This window comes from Microcebus murinus, chromosome 5, assembly GCF_040939455.1.
Source record: "Microcebus murinus isolate Inina chromosome 5, M.murinus_Inina_mat1.0, whole genome shotgun sequence".
NCBI classification, from domain to species: Eukaryota; Metazoa; Chordata; class Mammalia; order Primates; family Cheirogaleidae; genus Microcebus; species Microcebus murinus.
This window is the reverse complement of record NC_134108.1, coordinates 26,135,961-26,154,235: the sequence shown is the minus strand read 5'-3', so window position 1 is coordinate 26,154,235 and position 18,275 is coordinate 26,135,961. Positions and strand designations below refer to the sequence as shown.

General features: G+C 35.4%; 1 protein-coding gene across 2 annotated transcripts in view; it reads right to left on the bottom strand.

Moving 5' to 3' along the window:
* Positions 1-18,275, bottom strand: part of MAP3K5 (mitogen-activated protein kinase kinase kinase 5) — a 195,294-nt gene that overhangs the window by 92,032 nt on the left and 84,987 nt on the right. The gene's annotated exons all lie outside the window — the stretch shown is intronic.

The following is an 18,275-nucleotide window of genomic DNA, read 5'->3' as shown; positions in this document are numbered from 1 at the left end:
GTGATATAGAAATTAATAAGAATGTCAATTATAGGGGGAATTTTAAAAAGCAGAGATTGTGCCTCTGCATACTAATATTGGCTCAAAGAGAATAAAAACTCTTTTCTGAATATGCATGATACTGAATATCAACCTTTGAAAACACTTCAACATGTGAAAGGACTCTAGTGAATATTCACTGTTTCAAGGTAACACTTCCACTTCCTAGTATACATTTAATAGTTTCCTTACATGTACCATTAAACAGGCAATAATATTCAACATTATTTCATTTGGGATCATGGAGAAGAAGAAAATTAAAATAATGCTCTAGACTATGAGAACCTGCCTGAGACCAACACATGAAAAATGAAATCTTTATTTACCTACTGAATGACCATTTGATGATACCACAAGAAAGGTTATGTAGGAAAAAATACATTATAATTCCAAGATAGAGACATTCCTATTTTAAATTACAAGTGTGTAAATGAAAGATAGGAATAGTAAATGTGGTGATAGACACAATAGTGTATATTATAGTATATTATAGGCAGTATATATGTATATTCTTGGCTTTTATATACTTGAAAATGAAAAAAAAATAAAAATACATACTAAAAAAGTAAAATAAGTTAAACATCAAACAAAAAGAAAATGTACACTTTATGAATATTGAGCACCATGTGCCCTTTTTAAAAGTCTTATTTTTTTAAGTAGAACAAATATCTCTGAATGAAGACCAAAATCAAATCAATATTAAACATAACTAATTGGTTCTAATATTTATGTACCTGTGAAATATGAAAAAAAAATTCCAACTGCATCACTGTAGGTGATTAAAAAGAATTTTTATCTCTCCAAAAGTATAGATGTCCCCATTCTAAAATGGAAAAAGTGTATGCCCAGGCTGCAGAAAGTCCTATCAAAGAAAGTCATAACTTATAAGCCTTAGACTCATGTAAGTCTCAAAGGTAAAGACTGTTTTGTTCACAGGCAAGTATGGAGTCTCAACAAAAAAGGGTTTAGGAGAAGAAAGAAGTTATACACTTTCTACCAAGTTACATCAAGATAGGAGATATTCTTCAACAAATAAATTCTTCCATTTTCCCTGAAACCAAAGAACATAAAATACCTCTCTTAAAGATATAAAAAGGAAGATGCAAAAAGCAAGACATTCCCAAATCAATCAACAAATACTGATTGAGTAATTCCTAGGTGCTGAAACCAACCCAAATGAATATTTGGGCTTACAAGTCTTAACATTGTCTAGTGATGAAAATAGCGTGTAGGTATATTATAAAATAAATAAAATCCTGTCATATATCATTAATATACCTCTATGGTGAGTGGGAATTCTCCCACACTGTAAAAGAAAATAAGCACAGTATTTTTTGGAAGAAATTTGCCAATATCAAAACTATAAAATTTTTAAAAAACTGTGTATTATGTCTTGACACAACAATTATATAATACATTTACAAATTTATACCAAGAAAAACACCATTAAATACCTAATCAGAAATTTAGTTACAAAGGTATTTGTTACAAGATAAAAATTACTCTAAATTTACTCCATAATACTATAAAGTATAATATAGAATAAAATTTGTTCCAAACATTGGAAAGCTATGTGGCCATTTATACTGTAGAAGAATATTAAATGTCGGGGAGAAAACTTATGCTTCCTGGTAAGATAAAATAGTCTCCTTGGAAGCCATTAGTCCTGCTTCAACAAGTAGGGAGGGAAAAACAAAAGAATACATATCAAAAACACATTTTTACAGACACTGGAATCTATGGAAGCAACAAAAATAGCATTGAAATAACACTCCAGAGAGGAAAATGCCCTTCCAAGAGGAGCAGAATTGCTGTCTTCCATGGGGGCTTTTGCTGATTCTGACAAGATTAGGCTTGGGCTTGGCATAGGCAGAACTCTGCCTGTTTGAAATTTATCAAGGAAAAGAGAAACCAGTGAATTTCTTGATAATTGCATGGGTTGCAATGACAGAATGAAACTTGAAGAAGCCCCTAACATGTGGCCAGTTTTCTCCACAGGGACATCTGTTGGATGCTGGGTCATACAGGAGGCTGGGGTGTAGGGGAGGGCTGGGATGACAGACAGAAATCTCCTAAAGTCGGCCGGGCGCGGTGGCTCACGCCTGTAATCCTAGCTCTCTGGGAGGCCGAGGCGGGCGGATTGCTCGAGGTCGGGAGTTCGAAACCAGCCTGAGCAAGAGCGAGACCCCGTCTCTACTATAAATAGAAAGAAACTAATTGGCCAACTAATATATATAGAAAAAATTAGCCGGGCGTGGTGGCGCATGCCTGTAGTCCCAGCTACTCGGGAGGCTGAGACAGAAGGATCGCTCGAGCCCAGGAGTTTGAGGTTGCTGTGAGCTAGGCTGACGCCACGGCACTCACTCTAGCCTGGGCAACAAAGCAAGACTCTGTCTCAAAAAAAAAAAAAAAAAAAAAGAAATCTCCTAAAGTCTAGCAGTGAAGTCTCACTAGGGAGAGGAGCCTGCAACAAGTATATGAAAGGTCTCCCCCTTAAGAAATTTATCAAATTTTGGAGCTAAATGATGTGAGAGAAGAGAGCTAACCTCAAAACCCCAAAGCACAGATACGAAATCTCCTGTAGTACTCAAGGGATAAGGAGATAGAGACCTGCCTGGCTCTCAATCAAAGGCCCAGGAGAGTCACAGCCAAGCAGCAGAGACAAAATGGAAACAGACTAGGTCAACCTAAACTGAAACTGAGGCCAGAGTGGTGGCTCATGCCTTAATCCTAGCACTTTGGGAGGTCGAGGCGGGAGGATCGCTTGAGGCTGGGAGTTGGACACCAGCTTGACAAACACAGTGAGACCCCATGTCTACCAAAAATAGAAAAAATTAGCCCGGCGTGGTGGCATACACCTGTAGTCCCAGCTACTCTCAGGAAGCTGAGGCAGGAGGATGGCTTGAGGCAAGAGGATGGCTTGAGCCCAGGAGTTTGAGGTTGCAGCGAACTACAACGCCGCCACTGCACTATAGCCTGGGTAACAGGACAAGACCCTGTTTCAAAAAACAAAAACCTGAAACTCAGACCCAGCCCAACTCAATTGTATTTGTGGAGGTAAACAGCTGCTTACCCTGTCCCTTTCCGGATAACAAAGGAAAGGAAGAAAATAAAATCATCTTCAGTCTCAGTAATTCTTAAATGCAAAATGTTTGGGATACAATAAAGAAGTATGAGACAGGCACAGAGCCAAGAAAGTGTGACCAATAAGTGTAAACACACACCTACAGATAATTCAGATGTTGCTATCTGTAGATAAGGACATTAAGATAATTATTACTAATATGGTAAAGAAAATAAAGAGAAAAATGAACAAAATGGGTGAAAAGATAAACAACTTGAACAGAGGTTTGGAATCTAAAAAAACAAAAATCAAATGATCTAGTACTAAAACATACAAAACCTGAAAATACGAATTCAATGTATAGGCTTAAAAGTTGACTAGACAGAGCAGAAGACATTTTGGTGAGCTAAAAAACATGTCAATGGAAGGTATCTAAATGAAGAGTGGGGGAAAAAAGCATAAAAGAGCATAAGAGACATTTAGGACATGCTTAAAGGTCAAACGTATGTATTACTGTAACCCCAGAAAAGGAAGAATGAGAATAGAAATACAAAAAATATTTAAAGATATAATAAGAAGAATATTCCAAAACTGATGAAAATATCAACCCACAGACTCAAGAAGCTCAGCAAACCTCAAGCAGGATAAAATAATCACAGGCTAATTGCTGAAACCAAAAACAGAGGAAAATCTTTTAAAATTAGCCAGAGGAAAAAAGATACATTAATTTATTAATTTCAAAGGAGCAATAAAACTGATGGTTGACTTTGCAATACCAATACGGAAGACAACGACATTTTTAGAGTAAAAAAAAAAAAAAAAGATATATAAAAGATGACTTTAGACAAGCAAAACTGGGAGAACTAGTTGCCAGCTGATCCACACTACAAAAATTACTAAAAATACTTCAGTATAAAGGAAAATGATTTCAGCTGGAAAAACTAAACTGCAGAATGAAAGAGCATCAGAAAGAGTAAATATATGACTTGTTATAAAATATATAATCTATTTTAAAACTATTGATTATTTAACTGCTCTAAGCTTTTCTCTCCTTGCTCAGGAAGTGGCAAAGTAAAAAAAAGTAAAAAAATGTAAGCTAGACTATAAAAGTCAAGGATGCAGATTATAATCTTCAGGGAACTGCACAAAGAATAATATAGTAAGTATTATTAATGTGCTAATGTAGCAGAAAATATAACACTAAATTAATAAACAATAATGTAGGAATAGAGGACAAATGGAACAGAAAAACCATGAGACAAATAAATAGAAAATAAATAGCAGATGATTGCTATAACCCCAACTATCAGTTACCAAATTAAATTTAAATGATCAGAACATTCCAAACAACACAGATTTTTCAAATTAAATTTAACAATAACAACAACAAAAAAGATGCAGCATTTAAAATACACACACCTTAAATACAGTTTGCATATGCCTAATCTAAAAATCCCAAATCTGAAATGCTCCAAAATCCAAAACTTTTTAAGTGCCAACATGATGCTCAAAGGAGATGTTGACCAGAGCATTTCATATTTCAGAGTTTCAGATTAGGGATGCTCAACCAGTAAGTATTATATAATGCAAATATTCTAAAATCTGAAAAAATTCCAAATCTGAAACACTTCTGGTCCCAAGCATTTTGGAAAAGAGAAATTCAACCTGTATAAGGATACAGGTAGGTTGAAAGTAAAATGATACATAAAGATATAGAATCCAAATACTAAACAAAATAAATCTGTTATGAATATATATTAATATCAGACAAAACTGACTTTAAGACAAAAATTATTATAAGAGAGAGAGGGACAATTCATAAAATAAAAAGGTAAATTTAACAGAAAAATCTGATAGCCCTAAATGTACCTATTAGCATGGCTTCAAAATATATAAAGCAAAATGGACAGAACTAAAAAAAATAGACAAATCTATAATCATAGCTAGAGATTTTAAAACACCCTCACAGTTATGATCAAATAGGCAGATGTAAATTATCAGTGAGAGTTTGGAAGATATGAACAACCTGATTAACCAGGTTAATCTGACTGACTTATCTGGAACACTACACCCAACAACTGTGTGCCATATTCTGGGCCATAAAACGCTTTATAACAAATTTCAAAGGATTGAATGCAAAGTGTGTTCTCTCACCACAAGAGAACTAAACTAGAGAACAATGAAGAAAGACATATTTGGAAATTTGGCAACCCACTTCTGAATAACACAACTGTCAAAAAAAATCACAGTAAAAATCAGAAGGTACTTGAACTGAACAATACCCAAAGTTCAATTTATCAAATTTCTGCAATGCAGAACAAATTATACCTTTAAATGCATATATTGGAAAAGGAGCAAGGTTGAAAAATCAATGCCCTAAGCTTCCATTTAGAAAAAGAACAGCAAATTATCCCCCAGGTAAGTATAACGAAAAGAGCAGAAATCAATGAAATAGACAGTTACATCACCGTAATGATTTCACCCCTAACTGACACTTTCAGCACATGCATAAATAATTCTAGAAAGATTGAAAAAAATTTAAAAAGAAATCAATGAAATAGAAAGCAGATTTCCAATAAAAAGAATCAGTAGTGTCAAAACTTGGTTCTTTGCAAACATTAATAAAATTGATAAACTCCTAGGTGGACTGCTCATTAGAGACAAAGAGAGAGAAGAAAGAGAACAAAAATTACTACCATGCTCTCATAAACAAAAAGGGAGACACCAGTACAGATCCTGCCAACATTAAAAACAAAGTAAAAGGATAAAGAATATTCAGAAACAAATTTATGCCAATAAATACGACATAACTTGGATGGAATGAAAAAATTTCATGAAAATCACATATTGGCATGAAATAGGAAAAAAAATGGAATTGCTAAATTGCTTTATTTTGTTAAAGAATTTATAATCTGAAATTATTCTTTTTCTATATCCCCCAGTAGAATGTAAGCTCCATGACAGCAGAGACCCTGTCAGTCTTGCTGAGCAATGCATTTCCAATATTTGAATCCTCAGAATGCCTGACACACTGTAGCTGATTATAACATACTAGTGGAATGAAGAAAGAATGCATCTATTTTCTACCAAGAACCAGAATGAGATAAGTGATAAAGGTAGCAGTTCATACAAGATGCAAATAATCTACTAACTCCTTCAGTGCTCTAAACCCTGATGTTGATAAAACCACACGACCAGAAACAATTAATATATCCTTGGACCACCATTAAATCAGTGAATTGCATATCCCATTTGCTGTGTTACATTTTTAATGTTATTGGAGTTCACTACTTCAATAAAAATATTGACAAAGTTATTTATATGGCTTTTATTGTTGTCTACAATAGGGACTGACATGAAAAATTCCTTTAACTTACTGGTAGGGAGAGTTTACGTTTCCTCTGAAGAAGTAGTATATGACTTTTTTAATTCTATTACTAAAAAGTTCATTGGCTTAAAGCTCAGTAACAGCAAGCATGCTGATCCTTATTATTGCCATATTTATATTTTCTAGTTCCTTGGTGTTAATTTTCTATGTATGTTTTTATCATTTTGTGGTTTTTAAGACTCAAACTTGATAAAAATACATGTGAATGTTAAAACAATGAAATTATCCATTTCAGCTGAAGACCATGCCTCAGTCATTTTAGGTTAAGTGTACCAGGTATCAAACGACTCGTAAATCCCAGTGGCTTCTGGATCCTGTCCATGCCACGTGTCTGTGCCACAAACTGTGTCATGGTTCAGCTCTGCTCCACATTGTCTTCCTTCTGGAATCCAGCCTGAAGGAGCAGCAGCCTTTCCATAGAAATGGCCGAGAAAAAAGTATATATGGCATAATCACAGAATTGCTCTCAGAGCCTCTCCCTAGAATGCACATCAATCAAGGTACACAACGAAGCCAGGTGTCATGCGGTGTGAATACATAATCTTCCTTCAAACAGGGACAGTGTATTTCTAACAATAATACAGTATAGCACAGATGATATCCTCTTCCAAAGTAAGCTGTGATTAACATCAAATGATAAAAGAAACAATTAATAGTAGTTGCCTCTGATTACTGAGCACCTACCAGGTACAAGGCATTGAACGAGACATTTCAGGCATAATATTTCTTTCTAATTCTTTCTCCCCTTTAAAGACAGGGGAATTCCTTACCAATAAGGAAACTGAAGCCCAGGAATATTAAGTCATGCAGTATAGAAGTGGTCAAGCAGGAACTCAACCCAGTTGTACTGGATTCCAAAGCCTGAGCCCTCTTCTCTGTATCACACCGTCTGCCCTTTGGTTTGTGTTAACAAAAATTTTTTTTAGTTCTTTTTCATTACTTTCTGGATTTTTTTTTGTTTTTATTTTATTTTATTTTTTTTTTTAGAAAAAGGGAGTTGAGTGAAACAGTAAAAATAAAAATGAGAAATAAAAGCCAAGAGAACTGCTTTTGTATTAAGCATAAAGTTTGTATTCCATGTACAACAGAAATAGATACTGATGTATTCTAAGATACTGGTGTTTTCACAAATTATATTTGATCAGTCTCATTAGACAAAATACTAATATTTCATAAAGACTTATGCAGCAATACTGCTGAAATGTGTCCATAAAAATGCACCAAAGAAGAGTTCTGTGTTGTTGAAAACATCACAGTTTCAACTAGCAAAGAGGATAAACATGAACACTACATAAATCTATACATAAAGAAATCTATAAACAATGGTTAGTAGTGTGACACTATCTATAAAGATAGAAAAATAAAATGATTAGATATGAGTAAAGCTATATTAGAGAAGACTTCAGGAGGAAACAAATCTTAGGGAGGGAACTAGACATTTACATCTTTAACGGCTATATATGAGTTACAGTATGAAGCTATTTCCATTCCTGTTGATTTTTATTCTACTTTAGTACTAGATATTTGTTCAAAGGGAGTAAATAATTTGCATTCTTCAATTCAATATTACATTTAAAAGATGCAAATGTCATTTTCAAACTTTCAAAGGCAATAGATTTTTCTTCAAGGATTGCCTTAGCCAGGGGTCCTCAAACTTTTTAAACAGGGTGCCAGTTCATTGTTCCTCAGACTGTTGGAGGGCCAGACTATAGTTTAAAAAAAACTATGAACAAATTCCTATGCACACTGCACATATCTTATTTTGAAGTAAAAAAACAAACAGGCAAAAACACCCGCATGTGGCCCGTGGGGCAGTAGTTTGAGCCTGGCCTTAGCACTGCATTTGTCACCTGATTACAAACTAGCTTAAAAGCATTTAAGTCCTTGATTATAAAGTGAGTGGTGAAGTCTTAATAATAAAGACTGTGTTCACTTTTTGTGCCTGTATTAAGTCATTCAATAAAAGTCAAGAGTAAAAGAAATAGTTTTGAATTATTCCCAGCTGAAGAGCATCTACTTTCCAACAAAGAAAAAACTGAGCTCAAGTTCTACTTTTCCTTGTTTGTGATACAACAGCTGTTGATTCTTTCTGTGAGACACACAGGTAATTAAAGTAGAAGCCCATGGTGTTTTACATCTCTAGGGATATTTTTGAAATTATCTCTCATAAAATAACTCAGGGGCAAACCAGGATGGCATGTGAAGAAAACTACTGCTGAACCTCCCTGTTGCTTTATAATGCAGGTTTGGGGATAACCTGCTCTCCAATTCAAACTATTTATTTCTGGATATTCCTTATTGTAATAGAAAACTCAGGAAGAAAACAGAAGAAACCCAAATTCCAACTATGTTTTTCCAATGCTTGTATTATGCACATGCTTTTTCCCACCCAAAGAATCATGCTATTTTTATAATCTGCTGTTTAATTTAACAAGATATCATGATGCATGTTACTATTAAATATTTTTCAAAACCACAATTTTCTTCAGGGTATATACTTAATAATTGAAAGTAGGCTCTGAAAGAGATATTTGTGCACTAACTTTCAAAGGAACATTATTTACAATAGCCAAAAGGTGGAAACAACCCAAATGTCCATCAATAGATGAATGGATAAACAAAATGTGGTATATGTATACAATGAAGTATTATTCAGCTTTACAAAGGAAGGAATTCTGACACATGATACAACATGGATGAAGCTTAAGAACATATGCTTAGTGAAATAAGCTAACATACACACATATACAAACACACACACACAAGCCAAATACTGGGTGGGTACCCACTTACATGGGATACCTAGAGTAGTCAAATTCATAGAAATTCATAAAAAGACAGAAAGTAGAATGGTGGTTGCCAGGGGCTGGAGGAAGGAGGGAATGGGAAGTTGTTTAATGCATATAGAGTTTCAGTTTTGCAAAATGAAAAAAGTTCTGTGGATGGATGGTGGTGATGGTTGCATAGTATGAATGTATTTAATGTCATTGAAAAGTACACTTAAACTGGTTAAAATGGTAAATTTTATGTTATATATATTTTACCACCAAAAATCTCCCCACAATTTTGAATGGATGATATTCCATCATATGAGGATGCCACACTTTTATTTAACAATTTGTCTATTTGGGGACATTTAGGTTTCTTCCAATTTTTTGTTACTATAAAATTCAGAGGAGTGAACATCATTGTAAACACATCTTTGTTTCTATATCTGTTATTTCTTTAGGATGGTTTCCCAATGACAGAACTGGATTAAAAAAACATGAATTATTTCAAAGCTCCTGATACATAATTCCAAATAGCTTCCCAGAAAGGTCTTACCAATTCACATTTCCAAAAGCAGTGTAGGAAAGTGACTTTTACATTGCACTCATGCCAAAATAAGATATTCTCGTCTCTTTTCATCTTTGCCAACTGACTGCAACAAAAGAATAGCTCAGGATTTTAACTTTCTCTAATTTGATTACTCCTGAAGGTGAAGAGTTCTCATATGTTTATGACCAGTCTACACTTATTCTTCCCATAACTACCCCACTTCTTTCCAATTAAAATGCAAACCCATTTTAATGGAACCCATTTTACCCCCCTCTAAGAAGGCTGGAAAGATGGGAGGATACCCACTTGGGAGAACTCTGAAGGGGAGACAGGGAAGGGGCTACAGTTTTAGATTTAATCTTTGAGGATACGAAGAATGGTAAAGATTTAGGCAGAAGGGAATGACAGCAAAAATGGGGAAAATCTAAACATTCAGTAAAAGGGGAATAGTTATATTAATCAACTATGATTAATCTATTCAATAAAGGGGACCCACTAAAGCAGAATGTCCAGGGAGAAAGAATTCCACATTGCTGAAAATGTCCCTAAGCAATTCTGATGTTCAGCCAGGTTTGGAAACAACGCTTTGGTTCACTGAGTGAAATCCTCCCATTCTTCCAGATTCTCCCTCCTTTTCAGCATAATGCCTGGCAAATATCTAGTTCTCTCACTCATTCCTCTGATAACTAAATTAAATAAAGAAAGACTTAGTTTCTTTCTTTAGGTGCTCCACATTTGTTAGTCACAATTAGGAAACCTTCACAGTGACATATTAAATATTATCTTTCTTGGACTTCGACCTGGTCATGTCACAACATAGCTTCATCTAATCCACCATCGATTAATATGGTATTAAATCAGCATCAAAGCATGAGACCAATGTCCCAGGGCACTCATTTACAAACAACTATGGACACACTGTGTGCTTTACCCAAGTTCCCAGGTCATCCTGGAACTGTTGGTCCCTTAGGAAGCATTTACATCTGGTCACCAATGAGCTGAGTGTCATGCACCATTACTAAGAGCTCTCAAGCTTTCTGTTCTGAAAATAAAAATCATCAAACATTTGGAAACTCTTCTAATACACACAATAAAAGACTAAACAAAAATGGCATTAATGGAAAGACGGTGAGATAAAACCCTGGAGGTGGAGAGAAAGGGGGAAGGTGGGTGGTGGAAACGGAGATAACATGGAGAAAGATATCTTGAAGCCAAGACAAAGGGGGAAAAGGCTAATTAATCTGGCCAATGGAAAACAGACATTGGTCTTTATTTGTATGTCGATTAGTTTGTTACATAAGTCTTCCAAAGTAAAGCCAACCCCATTAATAATGTAAAAGCTAAATCTTTATTAGGCACACATTGCTGTTTGAATAGCACTGTCACTGACGTAAAAGAAAATTAGTTGATAAGACAAGGCTCTCTGTTCTTTCCCAAGTTACTATGGAAAAACGAACATATTAATGCTAAAAAGAGACTTAATGCCTTTAATTTCCTGGCTATGGATCTTTTTTGGCATTACAACAACAGAGACATGATTATGCTTATATAGTACAGGCACCTAATTTCCTTTTAAAGTTCTGAAAATGACTTCATATCTCCCCTTAAGAATGAGAATATCACCTTCTCCAAGCCAAATGTGACTTCAAGCAAGCACTGCCTATCTCACGAGACCCCACGATAGCCCTGAGAAATGAAATTCAGACAAGGCGTGTGTAAAAATGATACAGACTCTATATATTTTCCCTCATTAGATAAAATATGTAGCTAGATCCAGAAAGAAGAGAAAAAGGACTCCTGGGAATATTTTTTAAATGAAATTTAATGTAGTTAAATATCTATTTTGAGCATGGATAAATATGTAAAGAATACAAAATATTTTTACATATTATACACTAAGGATATAACACTAAATGCCTACTAAATTTCAGGACTTTAACATATATGGTATCATTTAATCCTCACAGCAAAGCACTTATCCCTCCCAAAAAGATTAGTCAAACCAGTTGTAATAAAGCCATCCCCCTTGCTAGTGATTTGTGTAGTTTTGGACTGATAATCAAGTATTAAAAACTTAAAGAGGTGACCGGGTACGGTGGCTCACACCTGTAATCCTAGCACTCTGGGAGGCCGAGGTGGGTAGATCGCTCAAGGTCAGGAGTTCGAAAGCAGCCTGAGCAAGAGCGAGACCCTTGCCTCTACTAAAAATAGAAAGAAATGAATTGGCCAACTAAAAAATATATAGAAATAATTAGCTGGCATGGTGGCGCATGCCTGTAGTCCCAGCTACTCGGGAGGCTGAGACAGAAGGATCACTTGAGCCCAGGAGTTTGAGGTTGCTGTGAGCTAAGCTGACGCCATGGCACTCTAGCCTGGGCAACAGAGTAAGACTCTGACTAAAAAAAAAAAAAAAAAAAAAAAAACACTTAAAGAGGTAAGGAAATTCTAGGGTAGGTTTTTATGAGCAAGTTTTCTCAGTCCTAAGATAAAGATACAGAAAAAAGATTGTCTCATTTTCCCTTGGCATTGGTGTAGCTAATCTGGTTTGATTCTAGAATGGCCACAGCCACCTTGCAACCCTAAGTAGGCTGGCCTGCAGGCAGAGCCACCCACGGCAATAGCGAGGGAGCTGATATTCTTAAGCTGCTGACTCAACTTACCCTAAAGCCAGTCCTACTTCTGAATTTCATATTTTAGAAGATACATTTTCTTATGTTTAAGCCCATTGGAGTGAGGTGTTCTGCTACCTGTAGGATGCCAAGAGAATTCTAATCCATAAGGTAGGTGTTATTCTTATTTCCTAAATAAGAATACGGAACTTCCTAAAGGTTAAGTAATTTGCCTAAGATTACACTGTTTCCAAGTATTGAGTCAACATTGATCCCTTTTCAGTCTCCCAATAGTCCATACCTTCAACAAAACAAAATAGACATTGCTGGAAATGTCTGTTCCTGGAAACTCCAGGAAAAGGGAGCATAGGGTGTAGTAAAAACAACACTGGATCTGAAACAATTAGATTTGAAATTTTATTAATTGCAGGGCATCACGAAATTCACTTGACTTCTTTGAATTTCAATTTCCTCCATTGTCAAATGGGAAGGAAAACACGAGCTCTGCCTACTTCACAAGGTTCTTGTAAGCCTCCACCGTTACTAACGTTCAAAAAACCTTGCGTGAACTCTAAGCTTTAAGGCCTTGATTCTGCCTATGTGAACAAATACTGCATATAACAAAATTTTCTAAATAAGTCAAGCTGCATAGGAATTCAGCATAACAATTTTACAGTTATTTAATTTAGATTAGGTTAAAAAAGAAATTGTGGAGATAACCTTGGCAATTAGAACTTCCATAGCACTCTAAGTCACAGTGATTATATCCTTGGACCATCTCCAGTTGTTTTGTCTATTGCTTCAGAAACTTGGTGCCCATTTTAAAAATAAATCTAGGCTCTTGGGTCACAACTTCTCACACTTTAAAAGCTGGCTTTCCTTCCACCTTCTCACACTCTCTTTTCTCATCTTGCTCCTTCCTCTGGAGCCCAAATTGTCCTTTCGCCAGCACATGTGACATGCAGCACTGTGACCTTTAACTTATTTATTAATAAAACTTTATATTTAACAGCTATGCTAAAGGGCACAACCTTTTATTAAACTAGAACTAAACCACAGTTTAATTACCTGAAGATGAAAGAGGCATTTTTTTTTCATATTTTAACTTGGATTATAGAAATTTAAACATAGGGAAAAAAAATAGTATTATTTTCAGCCATGCACAAGAGTCCCAATGAATAAAAATAACTAAGGAAATGACAATAGAAAACATCAAATGTTAGAGAGCTACTCTTTTTTTTTTAAATGCTTAAATTAGCAGGATATATTCATTCAAACCACTCACCCTCTGTCGCAGATAAGAGTCAACAACAAAAGTTTGTTCTAACAATAAATTGTAATTCAGCGAGCTTAAAAAATCTAAACCATTAAATTTTTCTCTCATTTTCTACCTTCACATTCTGAAGCCCTAACGAAAGCTTTCAGAAGATAGATCTGCACTGGAGGATTCTGTAGCAATAAAGGCTGTTATGTATGTACTTGAATCGGATACTATGCGCAAAGGAGTGTAAAACTTCCTCCCTCTATTATGGGCAGGAACATTTAATTTATTAACAGTATTCAAAAGGAGAGTTGCAAAAAAAAAAGTTTGATGAGCCATTGGAACCACAACTGCTTGGGGTTCTTCTTCTATTGAGTTGAAGCTCTTAGCCTTAAACTTTCCACAGTCAGTGGGTCACTATTTATTCCAGTCAACAGAAAATGATTCAGTCCATGGAAAGAAGCTCCAGGGACTGACTACCTGCCATGACACCTCACCCTTTATCCCAGGACCTGCACTTGACAAGTGAAAACGCAGAGGATTATGACTCAAAAGAAAAGGTCAACTGAAACATCCCTTTGGGACCCATGACTCAGGGCAGGAGCGATCCTGACTATGTCTGGCCAGATGCTGACACCTTCAGTGGTCCCCTCCCCTGTCAGCACCTGGACAAGCCAGTTTCTTTCTCAGCTCTAACAGAGAGGGAGGTTAGGGACAATGTCAACACAAATGAATGTGTGTTTGCCCTACCGTGGAAGTTGGATCAAGACACTAAAAAATACCAAAATTGCTTTAAAAGCCACTGAGGTATTAAAAAGCATCCATTTAAAAATTGGTGAAAGGGAACCCCTCTTAGTGTCTTTTTAGGATAAATGAATATAATGACAATAATGGCAGGTAATGGATAAGTACTGTATAGTAAAAGTGACATTCTGACATGACTAAATAAATCGGTAAGTGACACACACAAGATCAGCTCCTTAGGGCTGTTCCATTAGGAGTCTCTGAGCTCTAACAGCTGTCCCTGTTCTTACTAGAAAATTAATGGGCAGCTTAAAATGAAATCATAAAAATCCTGACATCTTCTACTTGACCTGAAGACTTTGAACACAAAGCTCTTTCAAGAGACAGTTAATGTTCCTAGATTAAATTGAAATCATCAAAAAGAAACCAGAATCTGTTAAGTATAGAAAGTTAAAAACAAAACCAGAAAAAAAAAAAAAAAACTCTATTCCTGAACTGAACTTTATGCAACCTTGAAAGCTTTCAGTAGTCTAAATTGCTTTGTTTTCAAATGGGGAAACACTTCTGTTTTATTCCAGTGCACGATGCACACTAAATTCATCTAAGAGGTTTTCCATTTGAATTCACTGACCTTGAAAACTAGGCTTTTTAGGATTGCTTATGCATTTTATTATCACTTCTATATTGAAGCATTTATACTGGGCATCATGCTTCGTAAATATCAGATTCTCATTCTCCTTCAGTTAAGAATTTTCCTGAAGTGTAAATCTTTCAATAACAAAAAGGCTGCAGAGTTACACTCCTTTTGCATGCCTCTCCATCTTGGACTTCCCAGCCCCCAGAACTGTGAGAAATAAATTTCTCTGCATTATAAATTACCCAGTCTCAGGTATTTGGTTATAGCAACAGAAAAAAAGAAGTAAGACAGCCCCTCTAAACTGCTAAAATGATCAAAGATTTCTGTTTCACAACTTTTAAAAAATTATATGGCTATCATAGAGGAACTCCTGGACTAAAATGGCCTTCTTTAATATTTTTTTTAATCAGAGAATATTTTAGGAATACTAAGAAGTACAAAAGTATAATATAGCTTAAAAAATAAAGCGTTTTCGATACACTTGAAACTGTGTGTGAATCACTCCAAGATATCTTTCCACTTCTTCCTCCCCACTGGTCACCATTATACTGAATTTGGAGTTTATGACGCCCATCCATGCATCTATACTTATACTAGATCTCTATGACTATTTTAAACATTCTATAAATGATACTATATGTATCCTTCTGCCACTTGCTTATTTTGCTCAACTTTTTTTAAAGATTTTTTTATGTTGAAATTTTTATGTAAAGAAGCTTCTAGAGTTTCTCTAGGGTATAAATCTGCTGGACTTAGGGTAGGCAAGTTGTCAACTTTCCTTGATAATGCCAAAATCTTTAAGTGCTTATAAAGATTTATACCAAAACTGTCAGGGGATTAGGACTCCCATTTCTCTAACTTTCTTGCCAACAATTGATACTGTTAGATTTATAAATTTTCATTAATCTGAATAGTGTGAACTGGTATATCATTGTTTTAGTTAAAAATCATTTTTTATGTTTTTAAAATATGTGGGCTGAGCATGGTAGCTCACATCTAAAATCCCAGCACTTTGGGAGGTTGAGGCAGGAGGATAGCTTGAGGCTAGAAGTTCAAGACCAGCCTGGGCAATGTAGCAAGACCCCATCTCTATAAAAAAAAATGTTAAAAAGTCAGCCAGGCAGGGTGCATGCACCTGTGGTCCTAGCTACTCAGAGGCTGAGGCTGGAGGATTGATTAAACCCAGGAATTTGAGGCTACAGTGAGCTGTTCCACACCACTATACTCCAGCCTGGGACCCTGCCTCAAAAAAAAAAAAAAAATTATTGGCCATTTGTGATTCCTCTTTTGTGAATGACCTGTTCATATCCCTATGCCCATTTCTTTTTATCTCTTTTTCTTACATGTTTAAGAAATTATTTATATATACCGAGTACAAATCTTGTATTTGTTATATGCATTATTCTCTGTCTGTAATTTATTTTTTTAGAGATGGGGTCTCACTATGTTGCCTAGGCTAGCCTTGAACTCCTGGGCTCAAGTGATCCTTCTACCTCAGCCTCCTGAGTAGCTGTGACTACAGATGTGTGCCACTGCACCTGGCTTATGACTTATTTTTTCACTTCGTTGATGGCATCTTTTATATTTATTCACATATTTATTATTTCCAGTGCTCTACATTCCTTCCTATTGATCCAAGTTTCTGTTTGATGTCACTCCCTTTCACCCTAAAGATTTTCCTTTAACATTTCCTATACCAAAGGTTTGCTGACAACGAATTATATCTCAGTTTTTATTTATCTAGAATTGTCTTCGTTTCACTCTTATTTTGAAAGACATTATCACTGGATATGGAGTTCTTTGTCGATTGATTTTTTCTTTCAGCACTTTAACGATGTTATTCCATTGTTCTTTGGCTTCCTTCTGATGAGAAGTCAGCACTCACTCCTTCCCTGATATAATGTATCTTTTTTCTTAGGATGCAGGTATGACATTTTCTTGTATTTCTGTTTTTCAGCAATTTTACTATGATGTGCCAAGGGATAATTTTCTTTGTATTTACCCTGTTTGGATTTTGCTAAGTTTCTTTTATCTGTGAGCTGTTTTTGTTTGTTTGTTTGTTTGTTTGTTTGTTTGTTTGTTTGTTTGTTTTGTTCTATCAGATTTTTGTTCTATCATTTTGTTTGTTTCTATAAGATTTGGATAATATTAATATTTGGCCACTAATTCTTCAAATATTCTCCTGCTATAATAGTATCTCTCCAGGCAAAAGTATTTAAACCACTCAATGCTATTCCACAGGTCATCAAAACCATTAATTTCTTTCTCGGTCTTTTTCTTTCCTTTGCATCAATTTTAATGATTTCTAAAAACCCGTTGCAAGTTTACTAATCTTTTATTGTACTGTGTCCTATCTACAGTTAATCCCATTGGATGATGTTTTGACTTCAGATATTGTATTTCTCAGTTCTAGAATTTCCATTTGGTTCTTTTTCAGTTTCCATATATCTCCTATAATTCCTCATATTTTCACCCATTATATTCATCTTTCCAAGTAGATTTCTTTAACATATTTATCATTGTTACTTTTAGGTCCTTGGTTGATAATTCCAAAATCTGTGTTGTCTATGGGTCTATTTCTATGACTGATTTTTTTGATTATGGATCATACTTTTCTATGTAGTTTCTATGTCTAATATGGCATATTAGACATTTTGGATGATATGTTATAGAGAGTTAAAATTCTGTTATCCTCCTCTTATGAGTATTGAGTTTTATTATAATAGGCAAAGAAATTATTGGTGGTTCACCTTGATTATGTGGAGGCTTGGGTTTAGGTTTTATTAGGGTAGCTCTATTTTGGTTTTGTTCCTAATTTTAGTGCACTCCCCTAGTCCTGGGATATAGTTTTTATTCCTAAGGCTTGGCTCTTTTAGAGTTTCAGTGGAAGGGTCAAGCTGTTTATCAAGCCCCTCTTACTTGGTGAGGTTCAAACTCCAAACTCTGTCTCCCCTGTAGTAGGCAGCTGCTGAAACCTCTGCTCAGGTTCTCTGGTGTTCCAGCTGCTATTCCCCCAGGCTCCTTTGAGCTCACTCTGCACATGCACACTTCAGGGGTTAGGCAAGAATTGAAGGTGAGTTTATACACAGATGTGGGGGCTCCTCTTTCTATGACTTCTTCATTTAGGGGGTCATCCCACTCAATTTCCAAGCACTCTGGCAGCCTCAAATTGATTCATCATTTTCTGTTGATTTTCTGCTTAGGTTCTGCCAGCC